Raw genomic sequence first — 14,942 nt, forward strand, 5'->3', positions numbered from 1 at the left:
GGCATGGACTACTAAGAAAGGCCGTAGGCTGCAAGCTGCTGCGGAGTGTAACGACCAAACAATCTCTCCGTCAAAACAAGGTACTCGTCTCGTAAAGAGAGTGCCCGCTAGAGGTCTGGGTCTAACACTGGTGGAGGAATCTGGGTAGATGGACCGGCACCTCCGAAGGTGTAGGAGGGCCATGCTTGGGAATATCAAAGAGAAACCTATACTCATGCTCACAAAAAACTAGCTACATATGAGATTAATGTCATTGTTTTGACTTATTGCCTCAAGATTCAAGTCCATTGGAGGTGATGTCCACCCTAGATAGGAGCCCATTTGGACGTGAACCAACCAAAAGAAGAATGCAATGGCTACTCCCCATCAAGCGGTCTCGCCCGACACATCTACATTAGAGATTGATAATTTTAGTCATCTCCCTCATTTTTGAGATATTGAATTTTGTGCATGCCTAGTATCATGTGGTATTCTAATCTTTTGACATTGTAGTTTATTTTTCCGGTGAGTATGTGCATATGCCCTGACAATAAAGCAAGGAGAGCTATCTTCAAAATCCCGGAGTTAGTAAGGTATCTCATATTTCTATTCAACTAAAATTCTCTATATAAGATATATGTGTTTGTGTGTTCTCTTAGTGTACTCTTGTGTGTTATCTTGTAGATTTGTGAGCTCCAAAGAAATTGAAATAAATGCCTTCCTTGCTGCTCAAACGCTTGCTGTGGAAACAGTGTGTGCCATTGAGGATGCATTTCATCTATCCGTTCTTCTTAGTCAAGCCCACCTCTTGGTTCATGTGGTTAAGGAGATTGCTATATGCGGAGTAGTGCATGCATGATGGATGTTCTTTCTAGAGAGGTTTTTAAAAACTCTCAAAGATTTTGTGCGACTACGGGCCCAACCAGAGGCATGCATGGCCGAAGGATGGATTGTAAAAGAGGAATTTGTTTACATTTAAGAGTATTTGGCACAAGTTGATCCTTCAATGCCTCACATGTGGTCAGATGATGAGGATGCAAGGATGACTTCACACTTACCAAAGTGGGAGGGGAAAATTAATTAACATGGATGTGGATGTACGTCGAGTCGGCGACAACTTTGCATCCTCAATGCAAATGTTATGACCAACTGGGTGGACTTGTGGGCAACAGCAAAGGAATTGCGTATGCAGGAGAGGGAAGCATGGAAGCAAGCCCATGGAGGCAGGAGGGCACCCTTAATCCTCAACACCTTGCATGCTTCCTAGATCTCATTAGTGCTGTGTGGATCCATGAAAAATTGACCGAAGCTTCGGCACATGGAGAGGACATCATCGACAAAGAATGAGAGTATGCACGAGGCTACGTGCAAAAGGTATAGTACTCATAGACTTAAAACATATTGCATTTAGTTGTTTCGTCATTTTAGATCTTGCATTGATTGTATAATCTTTCTCATTTTGTAGTGTCTTTCCTTTAACTCTATGTGGTCAAAGGGTTGACACTTTTGTACATGCCACATTGAAGAGCATCGAACCACCATGTATTGTGGCATCATGGGCAACTGAGACACAAATGGTGATGAGGCCAGGTACTGTGGGATTATTGAAAGGATACTAAAGGTTGATTTTAGAAGAGAATTGGATGTACATGGTGGACTCTAGTGTGTATCACAGGGGGAGGTATGATAGCTTAGTTTTACCATGCAATTGTGAGCAGGTGAGTGTAAACCTTCTTTATCCTTACTTTCTTGTAGCATAATACCGATGTCACTCACTTTGAACTTCTCTTCCGTAGGTTATTTATATCTCATCACTGCATCAATCAAAGCTTTGGTTTGTAGTTCCCGTAACACCTCGAGGAAGGACCGTTTTTGTCACTCATGAAGTGGAGACCATCTTCGACCCTCTTCCACTCTACTGCTTTGGATGATGGGGGGACATGGGACAGAGAGATCGATGATTCAATTCCCAACGCCGCCAATCTCAGTGAGGATGATTTCCATGATGACAATGATGAGATCTAGATGAGGAGTTCAAAGATGATGAAGCCATGGCCAACACATCCAGAAACACCCTCTTTATTGATTTAAGAGCCATGGGTTTAGATTTAGATCAAGCTACTTGTAGAGATCTTTTGGAGGGCAATTTATAAACATTTTGTATAGTTTATTCTATGAAAAGGGTTTGTCATGTTGTCCATTCATTTTATCTCTCCCCCTCTATCTCTCATTTTAATTTTGACAAGCACGCTATTTTTACTGTTAATCAAGTGGGTGTGATTAATTTAATAATGAAATATCTCTCATCTTTTGTACATTATTTAGAAAAAATACAAATGCTTTGTGATTTTTAAGAGAATAGATGGAAGTACTAAAAACTGCTTTGAAGAGGAGCTTCTTTATTGTGCTCCTTGCTCAACGCCTCTTCATAGCAGGTCTTGAGGGTGTGCAAAGGAAAAGTCAGAGAGCTTGCGAAGATAATCTATCACAAGGCAATCAATGTTGAGCCCAACTAATAGAGGCTTACAAATCCATTGAGAGAAATGCAGAGCTCCTGCTTGAAGGGCAAGATAGAGGTTGAAGAAACTAACATAGGTACTACCGTCTGGTAAAATGTGGGCACACTTCACTCTATCATTATGAAAAATGAAAAATGTGAGCTCGAAATGGGTACTTGATCAACACTAGATATTTTACTCTCAAGGCGAGGATGCTTTGTTGAATGGAGGGCTCTTTGGTCCATCAAAAAAGCACGCCATCACCAAGCTTGAAGGGTGAAAATTATGAGGGGTTCTATTTGTAAAACATGCTTGTCTGTGTTTTACTATAACGGTGTGAAGCGACTGTCTCAGTTTGTGAGGGTCATTACAAAACACGATGGATGCTTAGTGGGTTGCGCTTGTGGGGTATATGCAAGCTTCGGGAAACGATGTTGTCCATGTTTGGCTTCTCATCTATGGTGGTGCTTCTGGCATGGAGCTTTTTCTTTGAAGTTTCATATTTATTCACACAGCCGTCATTTCAAGTTTTGATATTGTTTTTTTTTAATTTTTAAAGAAAGGTAAATCATGTTTTTAAAAATTAGATCATTAACAAAACTGTTTAGATAGAGGGAAACTCAAATTTGAATGCCATAGCGCCAAAGATCCGCTCGTGGTAATACTCCCAGTAATATTTGCGATAAAATCCTCGATAGTACCTACGATAATAACCCCAGTAATAGGGGTAATATTATTAGTTCAAAAAATTCTTCCTCCGCCCTCCTCTCTTTTCTTTGGCGAGCCATGTTGAAAACTCTCTCTATACAAACAGCAGTAAAGATCCATGGTAAACGTTTGCAAATTTTCATAGTGCATGGTGGACTCTAGTGTGCATCCCAAAGGAGGTATGGCAACTTAGTTTTGCCACGCAATTGTGAGTAGGTGACTTATTACCTTCTTTACCCTTATTTGCTTGTAAGTTGTAACATAATACCAATGTCACTCACTTTGAAATTCTCTTCGATAGTCATCTATATCCCATCAATTTCTCATCAATTTATCAACCAAAACTTTGATTTGTAGTTCCTGTAACACCTTGTGGGAGAACCATTTTTCCCACTGATGAAATGGAGACTATCTTTGAACCTCTCCTACTACTTTGGATGAGGGGGAGAGAGAGGAGAGAGAGATCGATGATTCAAGTTTCACCATTTTGCCAATCTTAATAGCAAAAATGATTTCCATGATGATGACAACGAGATGGAAGATGGCGAATTCAAACATGATGAAGTCAACACATCCACAAACGAAAATTCAATTTGTATTGTTATTGATTTAGGAGCCATGGGTTGAGATTTAGATCAAGCTACTTGTAGAGATCTTTTATAAACATTTTGTGTATTTTATTCAATGAATGGTTTTGTCGTGTCGCCCATTCATTGCTCTCTCTCTCTCTCTCTCTAATTTTGTCAATCATGATGATTTACGATAATCAAGTAGGTGTAATTAATTTAAGGATAAAATATATATCATTTTTTGGTACAAATATTCATGAAATATAACAACACTATGGGGGAGTCAGGGAGGGAAGAAAATGGAAAACTTAGAGTTTATGTGTGGATTACAAAGAGCTAAACATTGAGACTATCACATACCCATTTTTGTTACCATATATATGGTAGTGATGTGTGTGAACACACTTAGGACCATTGAGGCATTTTTTCCCTCACTAGGAAGCGCACCATTACCCCTCTCATTTGTTCAACAAAATTAGCAAAACATGCTTAGGATACTCTAGCTAATCTTTATGCAATCCACAATGAGCCTAAAATTGTGTTGCTGGTTGGAGGCATAGGTCGAGAGCATCACATTGATACACCCCCTTCTACCGCCGCCTTCTTACCAACCCACTCCCCTTCTATTGTAGGGACCCATGCCATTACATTATACTCATGCTTCGCTTGAGCCTCATCAACACTCCCCGAAAAACATCTTCCAATAGAGCACGTAGGCGTTTCTCTCAGGGTGGCAAGCATCGTGACATACGGAGCAGAAGGGACTCCTTGTTAGGATATCTGTTTTGGTTGGGGGGGGGGGTCGCCTATTTCAAAGCATCCCGCTTCAACTATAGAGGATGAGAACTGCGACGTGCCTGTGCCAAATACACACAGGTGCGACTATAGGGTCAAATATGGTGGCGAGGTTGATTTTTGCACTATGCAGGGAAAGGAATTTCAGTGCCACCTTGCAGATTCTTATACACTTGACGTATAAGGATTGTTTGATTAAGTTCAAAGACCAACATCCCGATCATACGCGCTATGTGGAAGAAGCATTTCATGCTTGCTTTTCGAACGTCCCCAAGGAGAGTTCCTCCATGCAATGGTTGGAGGGGTATATAAAGAATTTTCTAAAGAATAATCAATGAAGTATGACACGTTGTGCCCAATTAGGTCGCAAATCCATAGCGGAGTTATTGTGGTGCCAATATGGATGATGCAAAGTGGGACACTATGAAAATATCTAATTGTTTATCGTGGCCTTTTAGCGCGTTGTAGAGAGAGTCTCCAAAATCAACTAGGGAGGGAAGAGAGAGGATGGTTTGGGGGGGGGGGGGGGTGTTTCATTTTAAATATTACTGCGCTTATTTTTGTGCTCATTATCACAAAATTTGCCTCTGTTATTGCCACAAAAATTATTGCGTTTATTTTTGAAACCCGCTTTAGCGCCTAAATATTCAAATTATCGCGTTTATTTTTGGAACCCGCTTTAGCGCCTAAATATTCAGATTTTGGCTTAACCATTCAAATTTTAGTGTTTTCCTTCGTTTTGGTGTTTTACTTCCCCCTAATAAAAATTAAATAACATTATATGAAATTTTCAAAAAAAAAAAGATATGAAAACATGGAACAATAGTTAGCTATGTGGATAAACATGAAACAACAAAGGGCCTGCTCTATCCTAAAGTAATGCATGCAGCTCCACGTAAAGCAAGCATTGTCAGAGATGAGAAGCTTAACATGGAAAAGGGTTGAAGATGGTCTCCACTTCATTAGTGGAAAAAATGGTTCTCCCCCAAGGTGTTACAGGAATTCGAACCAAGTTTTAGTTGGTGGATTGTTGGGATATAGATGACCTAAAGAAGAGAAGCTCAAAGTGAGTAACATTGGTATAAGTAATGTTACAAGCAAATAAGAATAAAAAGCTTAGTCACTCACTTGCTCACAATTGCGTGGAAAAACTAAATTGTCATACTTCTCTGTGTGATGTACACTAGAATCCACCATGTAGAGGCCATTCTCATGCCGTCTAGACACATTTGAAAACCACTTGCACTCGGAGATGAAGGTATGAAAGGTTCTAAAATTAACCTTTGGTATCCTCTCAATAGTTCCACAGTATATAGGTTCCTCACCATCTGCGTCAAAGTTGCCCATGATTCCACAATCCATTGTGATTCTACGCTCGTCAATGTGGCGCGTATGAAAGTGACGACCCTTTGACCACATAGAGTTAAAGGAAAGACACTACAAAATAAGAAAATATCTTTTATCAATTACAAAGATAAAATCAAGAAAAAACTATACAATATGATTTAGGTATATGAGTACTCTATCTTTGGTACGCAACATCGTGCATACTCCCATTCTTTGTCGGTGATGTCTTCTCCGCGTGCTTTTGCTTCGGTCATTCTCTCATGAATCCACTCTGCATGAGAGAATGACCAAAAAAACAAGGTAAAATCAAGAAAAAACTATACAATATGGTTTAGGTATATTAGTACTCTACCTTTGGTACGCAACCTCGTGTATACTCCCATTCTTTGTCGGTGATGTCTTCTCCGCGTGCTTTTGCTTCGGTCATTCTCTCATGAATCCACTCTACACTAATGAGATCTGGGAAGCATGCAAGGTGTCTAGGCACTAGGGATGCCCTCCTTCCTCCATGTACTTGTTTTCGTGCTTCTCTCTCATGCAAACGCCATGCCTTTGCCATTGTCCACACGTCCGCCACCTTGGCCATAACCTTTGCATTGAGAATAAAAAAGTTATTAACCACTCGAGATAGATTCATATCCATGTTAAATAATTTTTCCCTTCCACTTGGCAAGTGTGAACTCATCCTTGCATTGATGGGGGCTTTTCACAAGCCAAGCTCCCATACCCCTCTTCTCTCGTCCCCACCCCATGGAAACCTCCTCTTAGGGAGGTAGTGATAAAAGGCATTGGAAAAGTAAGAAAAAAAATAAATTATGATTATGTAAATAAGTGAGAAAGGTAAAATAGGCCACCTCGTGCCTGCGGGGCAGCCCATCCCCACCCTGCCTCCTTTTTCTTCACTGTTGCCCCACCGTGTGTCCCTTTTCTTCTCCTCCACTCAAAAGGTCAACCCCCTCTCTCTTCCCCTTGTCCTTTCTCCTTTCTCTCTCCCCTCAAGCTACCCCACCCCTTGTCCTTACCAATAATGCACCCTAACTCACATGCCACCTCTCCTATCTTCCAAAACAGTATACCCCACCCCCCTTTTCTCTCTCCTATCATATCCCATGACCCAAATATCCTCCTCTCTCTCTAAAGGGCGCCATGTCTCTTGTCCTGTAGCCAGATAACCTCCCCCACACTCACACACACTTAGTTTCACTGAAAAAGGTGCCCACAGACCCATCCCCACCCGGTGGTTACCTGATTTTTCTTGTGTTCACACACATCTGCACACAGATTCACTTCTGAACACACTCCCCTCTTGTAATTACTTTATTTTCCATGTCAAATCTTACTTTTTTTCATCAACCCATCTCTCTCTCTTAGTCTCTCTCTCATGAGACTGCCGTTCTGGCGCATATACACACAGCCAGACAAGTGGGGCCCACAATTACATGGCCTGTGTAGATAATGATTTCTTCATTTCTAAATTCTAGAAATCCTCCCCCTCCTCCCCTATATAAAGAGGGGTCACCATCACACTAAGTACACACACACAACATCACCAAAGAGTACACTATGCACTGTGTGTGCCTAGTGCACACACACACACACACCCACACCATCACCATCACCGCAATCACCATGCTTGCCTTGAGCATGACCTCTACACCCTTGGGCTATGAAAGATGAAGGGAAACTAAATGAAGGATGATGGCCATAACCCTCGTGCGAGTCTTCACGATCAGCTCCCACCTATCCGCCATGTGCTCTACCACTCTCTCCCTTCTCTTTCCCCTACCCTATGCTCCCTATTTCATCGCCTTATTCTCTAAATAAAGCTTGAGGTTTTGTGAGTATGTTTCTTCAATGTTTTGCCCATGTGAGGTGTGTGGAATCGCCACCTAGTCTTGTGTTTGGAGTGAGCTTGTGTATGTGTGAAGGGTGTGCGGATTCGCCATCCTTCTGTGGTGCGTAAGTACTAAGCCGCTATACTCTCTCTCTGTCTCTCTCTCTCTCCCTCTCTCTCTCTCTCTCTCTTTCTAACTTGATCTCATTCCCCCTTCCTCTTCACCATTACTCCCAAGAATCCATCTCTCTTGGATGAAAACTTTGTTATGGTGCTATGTTGTTTGCGTCCTAGCCGCTCAAAGCTAGGTGGTGCCCCCTGTTCGCTTTACCGTGACAGGCTCGAGGTGCGCCATTCGGCCCCGGTGTTTTAGAGGCCGTCGGGGTTCGGGGTTCGCTTTGCTCCCGTCAGCATCATCCTCATTTGAACACATGCAAGGCATTGAGGGATCCACTTGTGCCAAATACTCTCTGATGTAAACAAATACCTCTTGCACGATCCACCCTTCGGCCATACATGCCTGTGGTTGAGACCGTAGCCACAGAAAATCTTTGAGAGTCTTTAAAAACCTCTCTAAAAAGAACATCCATCATGTGTGCACTACTCCCCATATAGCGATCTCCTCAACCATGTGAAACAAGAGGTGGATTTGACTAAGAAGAACCTATCAAGGAAATGCATCCTCAATGGCCCACACAGTTTCTACTGCAAATGTTTGAGCAGCAGGGATAGCATCTATTTCAATTTCCTTGGAGCTCACAAATCTACAAACAAGAATACGCTAAGTGCTAGTTAAGGTTATTGTGTACATTAAAAAAGTGTATTTGAGTGGAGTCTTGTGGTGTACCTTACTAGCTCTCCAAGTTTAAAAATAGCACCCCTCACTTTCTTGTCCCGGCATATGCACATACTCACTTGCAGAATGAACTACAAAGTAAATTAGAGGAGGGAAAAGTGAGAGAAAGTCATACACACAAATCATATGTGTCCTAAAAAACAAACAATAGAGAGAATAGAGAGAGGGAGTTACCTGAAGTATCTTGTGCAAGTCATGGGACTTCAATCCATACAATCATGGGACTTCAATCCATACAATTGAACGCTTCCACCTTTCTTCGCTCCCTTTAGAGACTTGATGTATCCTGTTGGTGTGCAAATAAACGCAATGGCACCCTTCACTCGGTCCAATTCTTCTTTGGCTAGCATCCATGGCGCTTTAGGAAGCATAATCTTTCCATTTGGGATGCAGCATGGAGTAGCAGAGGAAGGGAGACGTTTCAAGATCCTCAAATCCTCCCTCGCCCCCAATGAGTGCTTCTTGCCAATAATGTGGTCCCACAGGGTGTGGGCTACATTCTTGAATATGTGCATGGGATCCAAGAGGTGTTGTATTTTTAAGTCCTTTCAATATGGAAGCCTTAAAAATATGGAATACCTTGACATACCTTTTGGTGGAGTACTCGGAGCCGAATTTTTGTTGTAGTGCTCTTCTCACATAGTTTCCCAATTTGCCATCGTGAGCTTTAGAGGCATCTTCCCATTTGTTGGAGCCTTGTACTTGCTATGACCTTGGGGTAAGAAATGATGGTTGTTTGGATATATTACCTGCACAAGGCATCCAACCTCTCCATCACCAATGATGGCCCGCAAGTAGGACATGCATTGTGTCCTGATGTGGACAACCCTGCATACATACCATATCATTAGAGAGAAGCTTCAAAATAGAGGGAGAGAATAGAGAGAGAAGGAAAGGTAGATACCAAAAATCTCTCCAAGGATAGTCGTGCATAGTCCACATAAGGATTCCCCTCACAATGGCTTCTCTCCCCCCTTTGGAAGTGAGACATCTACAACAGGGATGCATCTCCATAACTCCTCCAACTCCTCAATGAGGGGCTCAAGGTAGAGATTAATATTCGCCACTTTGTACTTCCTTGGACAAGCAAGGAAAGAAGTATATTGCCCTTCTTGGTTGTCTCCCATGGTGGAATATTGTAGTTGGCGATCACCACAAGCCAAGTGCTCCATGAACTAGACTTAGTGCAGAAGGGGTTGACACCATCACTTGCTAACCCAAGCCTCAAGTGTCGATGCTCCAACCCAAACTTTGGCCATGGAGTTTTGATGTGCCTCCATGCACGTGAATCAGCAGGGACACACATCATTCCACCATTTGACCAATCGTTGGCGTGTCATGTGAGAAGCTCCACGGTAGACCTTCTTTTAAACATGTGTTGAAAGCGAGGGATTAATGAAAAATGTCTCAATACCTTGCAGCGTAGGTGTGCCCTACTCACTCTGATCTTGTAGCTGCGTGCTTCTCCGCACAGAGACATGAGGTAGCATTTTCGTGCTCATTGTGAGATAGTATGCAATCGTTGACGTATGCATGGATGCGCTCATAATCCATGCGAAGTGCAATGATATACGATCTAACTTGTCGGTGATCAAAAGGCATGCGGTGATCTTTTGGCAACATTTTGCCCATCAAACTAAAACAAAAAAGCACGTTAATTCAATTGCAAGCAAGCACCATGAAGCGAAAGAGATGTATAAAAAGCCATAAAACAAACTTACCCAAGGAGTGCATCTACACTTGCACCGCTCCAATCAAATTTCTCTTGCAAGTTAACGAGGACTTCCAACAATGCCCGGAGTATAAAGTATTGTGCATCATCGTAAAGAGGTGTTTGGGCACTCGTTAGCAATTTATCCTCCGTTGTCACTACCCATCGAGTGCATGACTGACAATCCTTCTCGCACACGTTGCGTTCATGAGTGAGTAACTCCTCACACATGTCGACCTTGTGCTCATTCTCTAGCTCAAAGTGATCATGAGACGCCAGAGGGGGAGCTATCGAAGTAGCGCTAGTGGGAGGGTCACCATGTGCCACGCCTAATTTGCCCAATAGCTCTTCTCTGTCTTTCGGCCTTGCACACTGGCGCACCACCACCAAACATAGACCAATGGGGCACCTCCTCAAGCGAGGGGTAAGCTCTCATCTCTCCAAACTCTTTTTCGAGGATGCCAAAGCCCTTTGTTCTCCACGTGCTCCAAAGCAATGAGCCTCAAGTGAGGGATTGCCCTTTTGCACTTGGCGCAAGGACAAGGGAGTTTGTCCTTGAGTGAGCCATCACGTTCACGGATGTTTGAAGGGCCACAATCATCCAAGTTAACCTATACACGTGTGAAAGAGAGATTATAATTCAAAAAAAATTATATTTAGCCATATGTGTCCTTCAAAAAAAATTAAAAAAAAATAGTGTTAATTATATTTTTTAATAAAAAGGAGAAATGACTAAAAATACAAAGAGAATAAAGTGCAATGAGTGCTATAAATTTTTGAAATAAAGTGTAATCATCACTTTACTAAATGGCTTAATTTTTAATCAAAAATGGTACAAAAGGAATTAAAAATTCATATAAAAAAACCTCTAAAAGTGCTACAAATAAATATATGCTAATTATTTAAGTGCATGTTAGTATAAAATATTCAATACTATCAATTCAAAAAAAGAAAATAATTTTAAAAGAAAAAGGCTATGTATGAAATTATGGTGATCTAAGGGTAGAGGGGGTTGGTTTGTACCCCCCCCTCCCTGCTACCTCGGATACGTTTCTATCCATTTGAAATGACACAACACGGTAATATTTGTGGTAATATGCGCGGTAATGAATAATATCCTCGGCAATGTTCGCGGTAATCACTGGCGCCTAAAAAAGGAGAGAATGGCAGAGTATGCTGCGTATTTGCAACATACTCTACCCTTCTCTTCTCCGCCATCGCACATGCAAATACGCAGAGCATACTCTGCAAATACGCAGAGTATGCTGCGTATTTGCAACATACTCTACCCTTCTCTTCTCCGCCATCGCACATGCATCTTTGTTTATCCTCCCTACTCTACCTCCCACACCCTCTACCTCTCTGTCCCTTGTCCATCTCTCCCCTCCTTCTCTCTCTCTCTCTCTCTCTCTCTCTCTCTCTCTCACACACACACACACACACACACACTATGATCAAAGCACACACACATACACATATACATTCTATTGGGATTGATTGCAGAGATGGTTTTGGAGTGGGGGTTATCCACGAACGACATTGGTTGCTCAACCTTGTTGGCAACCAACTCTTCAACGCGCGGTAAATACCTAATCTCCCCCCCCCCCCCCCCCCCCCCCCCCCCCGCCCTCCCCTCCTCCCTATTTTTTTTCTACCGCCACACACAATAATGAAAATAGAAAAAAATGCATCGATTGCATATACCTCCTCCATTTGTAAGGATTTATGAATGTAGTGCAAAGTAGATCCTTCTTTTCTCCCCACGATTGTTGTGAACGTGCGGTAATAATTCTTGTTGTTGGCGTGTGATTAGTTTGTAAGTGTTGGTGCGAGATTTTGTGTTTTCTTGGTGTATGGTTAACAAGGATGGTGTATGATTAACACACACACACACACACACACACACACACAGTCTGAATTGTTGGAGTCATTTTTTGATCCATCAGACATCATTTTTAGTAAATTTTTGGTATTGTTTTTTGCTCCTGTCACACGACCAACTAGAACCAAATACAAGACAGTTTCCAATCCTGTGCAGAGCAGCTTGAAAATTTTGTATTGATCACAACTGAATTCTTCTTTTTGAGATTTTATTTTGCATCTTTTACTGGAGCGATTTTTTGATCCTTTAGTCATCATTTTCATTCAATTTTTTGTGTTGTTGGTGATGGGGGATATGTGTTGTTGCCATGGTTCATGATACCGTTTTAGCGCCCAGAGCTGGTCAACCAACATCATCGAAACTAGAATTTCTTGCAATCTTCCACACGAATAGTAGTTAAGTGTGCCTTCTCACGCCTGAAGTGTAGACGAAAAGTTTTGAAGGAACCATCAGATCCCAAGATATACAGAAACTGCCAAATCTCTTGTTGTATTCTTCGCAATATGTTGTTGTCTCTTATTGAGGACCCTATAGACCTATTGGAGCGAGATATAGATTTGACTGACCCTTTGGTCGATAATCTTGTAGCTCATGATGGGGTTATCGAGGGTGAGAACACTCTTGAGGCTATCAATATTAGAGATGACTTGCTTGAGTAGCTGGATATGCAACGGATGAATAATTGAGCTTCTGGTCTTTTCTAGGAAACCATAACCATGATATGCACGTCTAAACACTTTGTGACACTTTGAATTTAAGATCATGATTATCTTCAATCTTATCTCTTTGTGATAGTTCCCATTTTAGATTGTAATTATATTTAGTCTGATCTCTTTGTGACACTTCGCATTTAACATTATGACATGTATAATGAAGCTCCATTAATGTTTGGTAGACTAGACATAGACACGTACCTTCTACAGTTTGTTTGCCATCTTTGCAAGGGCGGACGCCATTCCCTGTATTGCATTTGCAAAGAGTAGGCTGATTTCCACCTTTTGTAGCTAGACACCTCTGAGCTCCTCATGTTGTGCATGTTGTGCATCGATCGTGGCCTCATGTCTTTGTTAAGTTCCCTTCCTCTGCAATCTCCCATCCCCACATGAGGTCCTTAGTTGCCTCTGCAAGCCCGACGTCAAAGGTATATGTCCTTTTTCTGGTCTTCTTTTCCACTCCATCATTTGTTGGGGTCTTGTCAAACGATACAGTGTCCGTTGTTGGATCGACCACGTGAGGGCTACTACTGGAGCTACGACATAGAATTCCTATGATCATATGATAGCGCTGCATCAGTAGGAGGGGTTGGATCATATGTCCTAAGAACAAGAATGGTGTAACATAGGATACATATTGTTGCTAGTGTCCACAACAATCATGGAAGGGTTGACTACTTTGTTCACTTCACCTTGCAAGTTGCTTCTCTTTCCTTCCTTTCAGTTTTCCCTCCCAAAAGCTCTACAACAGAAGTTTGAACCTTCTTTCCATCCTCAAGCTTACTGCATTCTTTAGGGCTGCATTCTCCTCAAGCTTGTTGCTAGATCTCCTCAAGCTGAAGTTCTCCATTTCTCCATGGGCCTCACTAAACACATCTACCTAAAGCTGAAGATCTGCAGCATATCCTTCTGTTAGATCATCCCTCTTCCTTTCCTCAATAGGTTTCCTGCTCCTTCTCCATTAAGCTCTCTAGAGAGGATCTACTTCCCTCTCAAACTTTGCAACATTATCTTCCCCATTAAGCCAACAAGCAGGTGGAGCGGTATAGCAGTAAGTGGCATCCTTCACCTTTGTGTACCATCAAGAATCTTGCTCTTTATACAACTGAGAACATGGATGTGCAATGTCTAATCATAAGTGTTCGTATGCAGGTTGTGCCACTACTCCCCATGGCATCATTAGGTACTCGATGACCTAGGAGTGTCATTGACTCCATTTCATGCAGCAATGTATAAGACGACAATGGGTATTGGGTGATGATGGAGTTCAAACGAATGATGTGGGTGACAATGCATCCCAGCTCAAGGGGTGCACACTAGGTCTCAAGGAGACACATGGATTCTCGAGAAGACCACTGGAAGGGAAGAATCATGGAGTTCAAGCAAACACAAGACGACAAGAGGCTTGCGAAGGTGTATCATGTGTATGTTGCTTCACAACTGAAGCTAGAGACAGTAGTGGCTCCATCGAGGTTTCCTACAAACCATAATTTTACTCCTCTTTCAAGTTTTTTGGTTGTCTATTTAGTATTTTTTCCTTGTATGTTTCTTTTGATGACTGTAATATTTTCATTGCTTCTTCATGTTTGCAGATGTTTTTCCATTCGATTTTGTAGAGTGGGAGCCAATAGAGTCCTTCACAGGAACTTTTGAGGCCATCCACATTGAGCTTGGCAAGTTGCTCTACGCTGGCTATCCATCCTCTAAGATTTCCTCACGTGACATTTTTTTTATAATCATACTTATGTCACACCAAGGAAAAATGGGTATGGTAATCTTTCTCCGGTTCACTCACCAACCTTTGAGAGTTTGGAATGGCCTAAGCCAGACAGTGCCTTGATCACAACAACCAAAAGGAGAATCAAGGCAAATGTGCAAGCAAAAATGAAGTGCACCTATGGTTCCCACAAAGCCACGGTAACATGGTTTATGTCGTTTATCTTTCAACTTCAGAGTGTTCACAGGACACCAACAATGTGGACTTGCAAAGGGGGAAGTGCGATCAACGGATTCCTTGCAGCTGGATGGGAGACTAAGGTGGTCAACCACT

The sequence above is a fragment of the Adiantum capillus-veneris genome, chromosome 12 (genome assembly GCF_014529385.1).
Source record: "Adiantum capillus-veneris isolate H3 chromosome 12, ASM1452938v2, whole genome shotgun sequence".
Taxonomy (NCBI): domain Eukaryota; kingdom Viridiplantae; phylum Streptophyta; class Polypodiopsida; order Polypodiales; family Pteridaceae; genus Adiantum; species Adiantum capillus-veneris.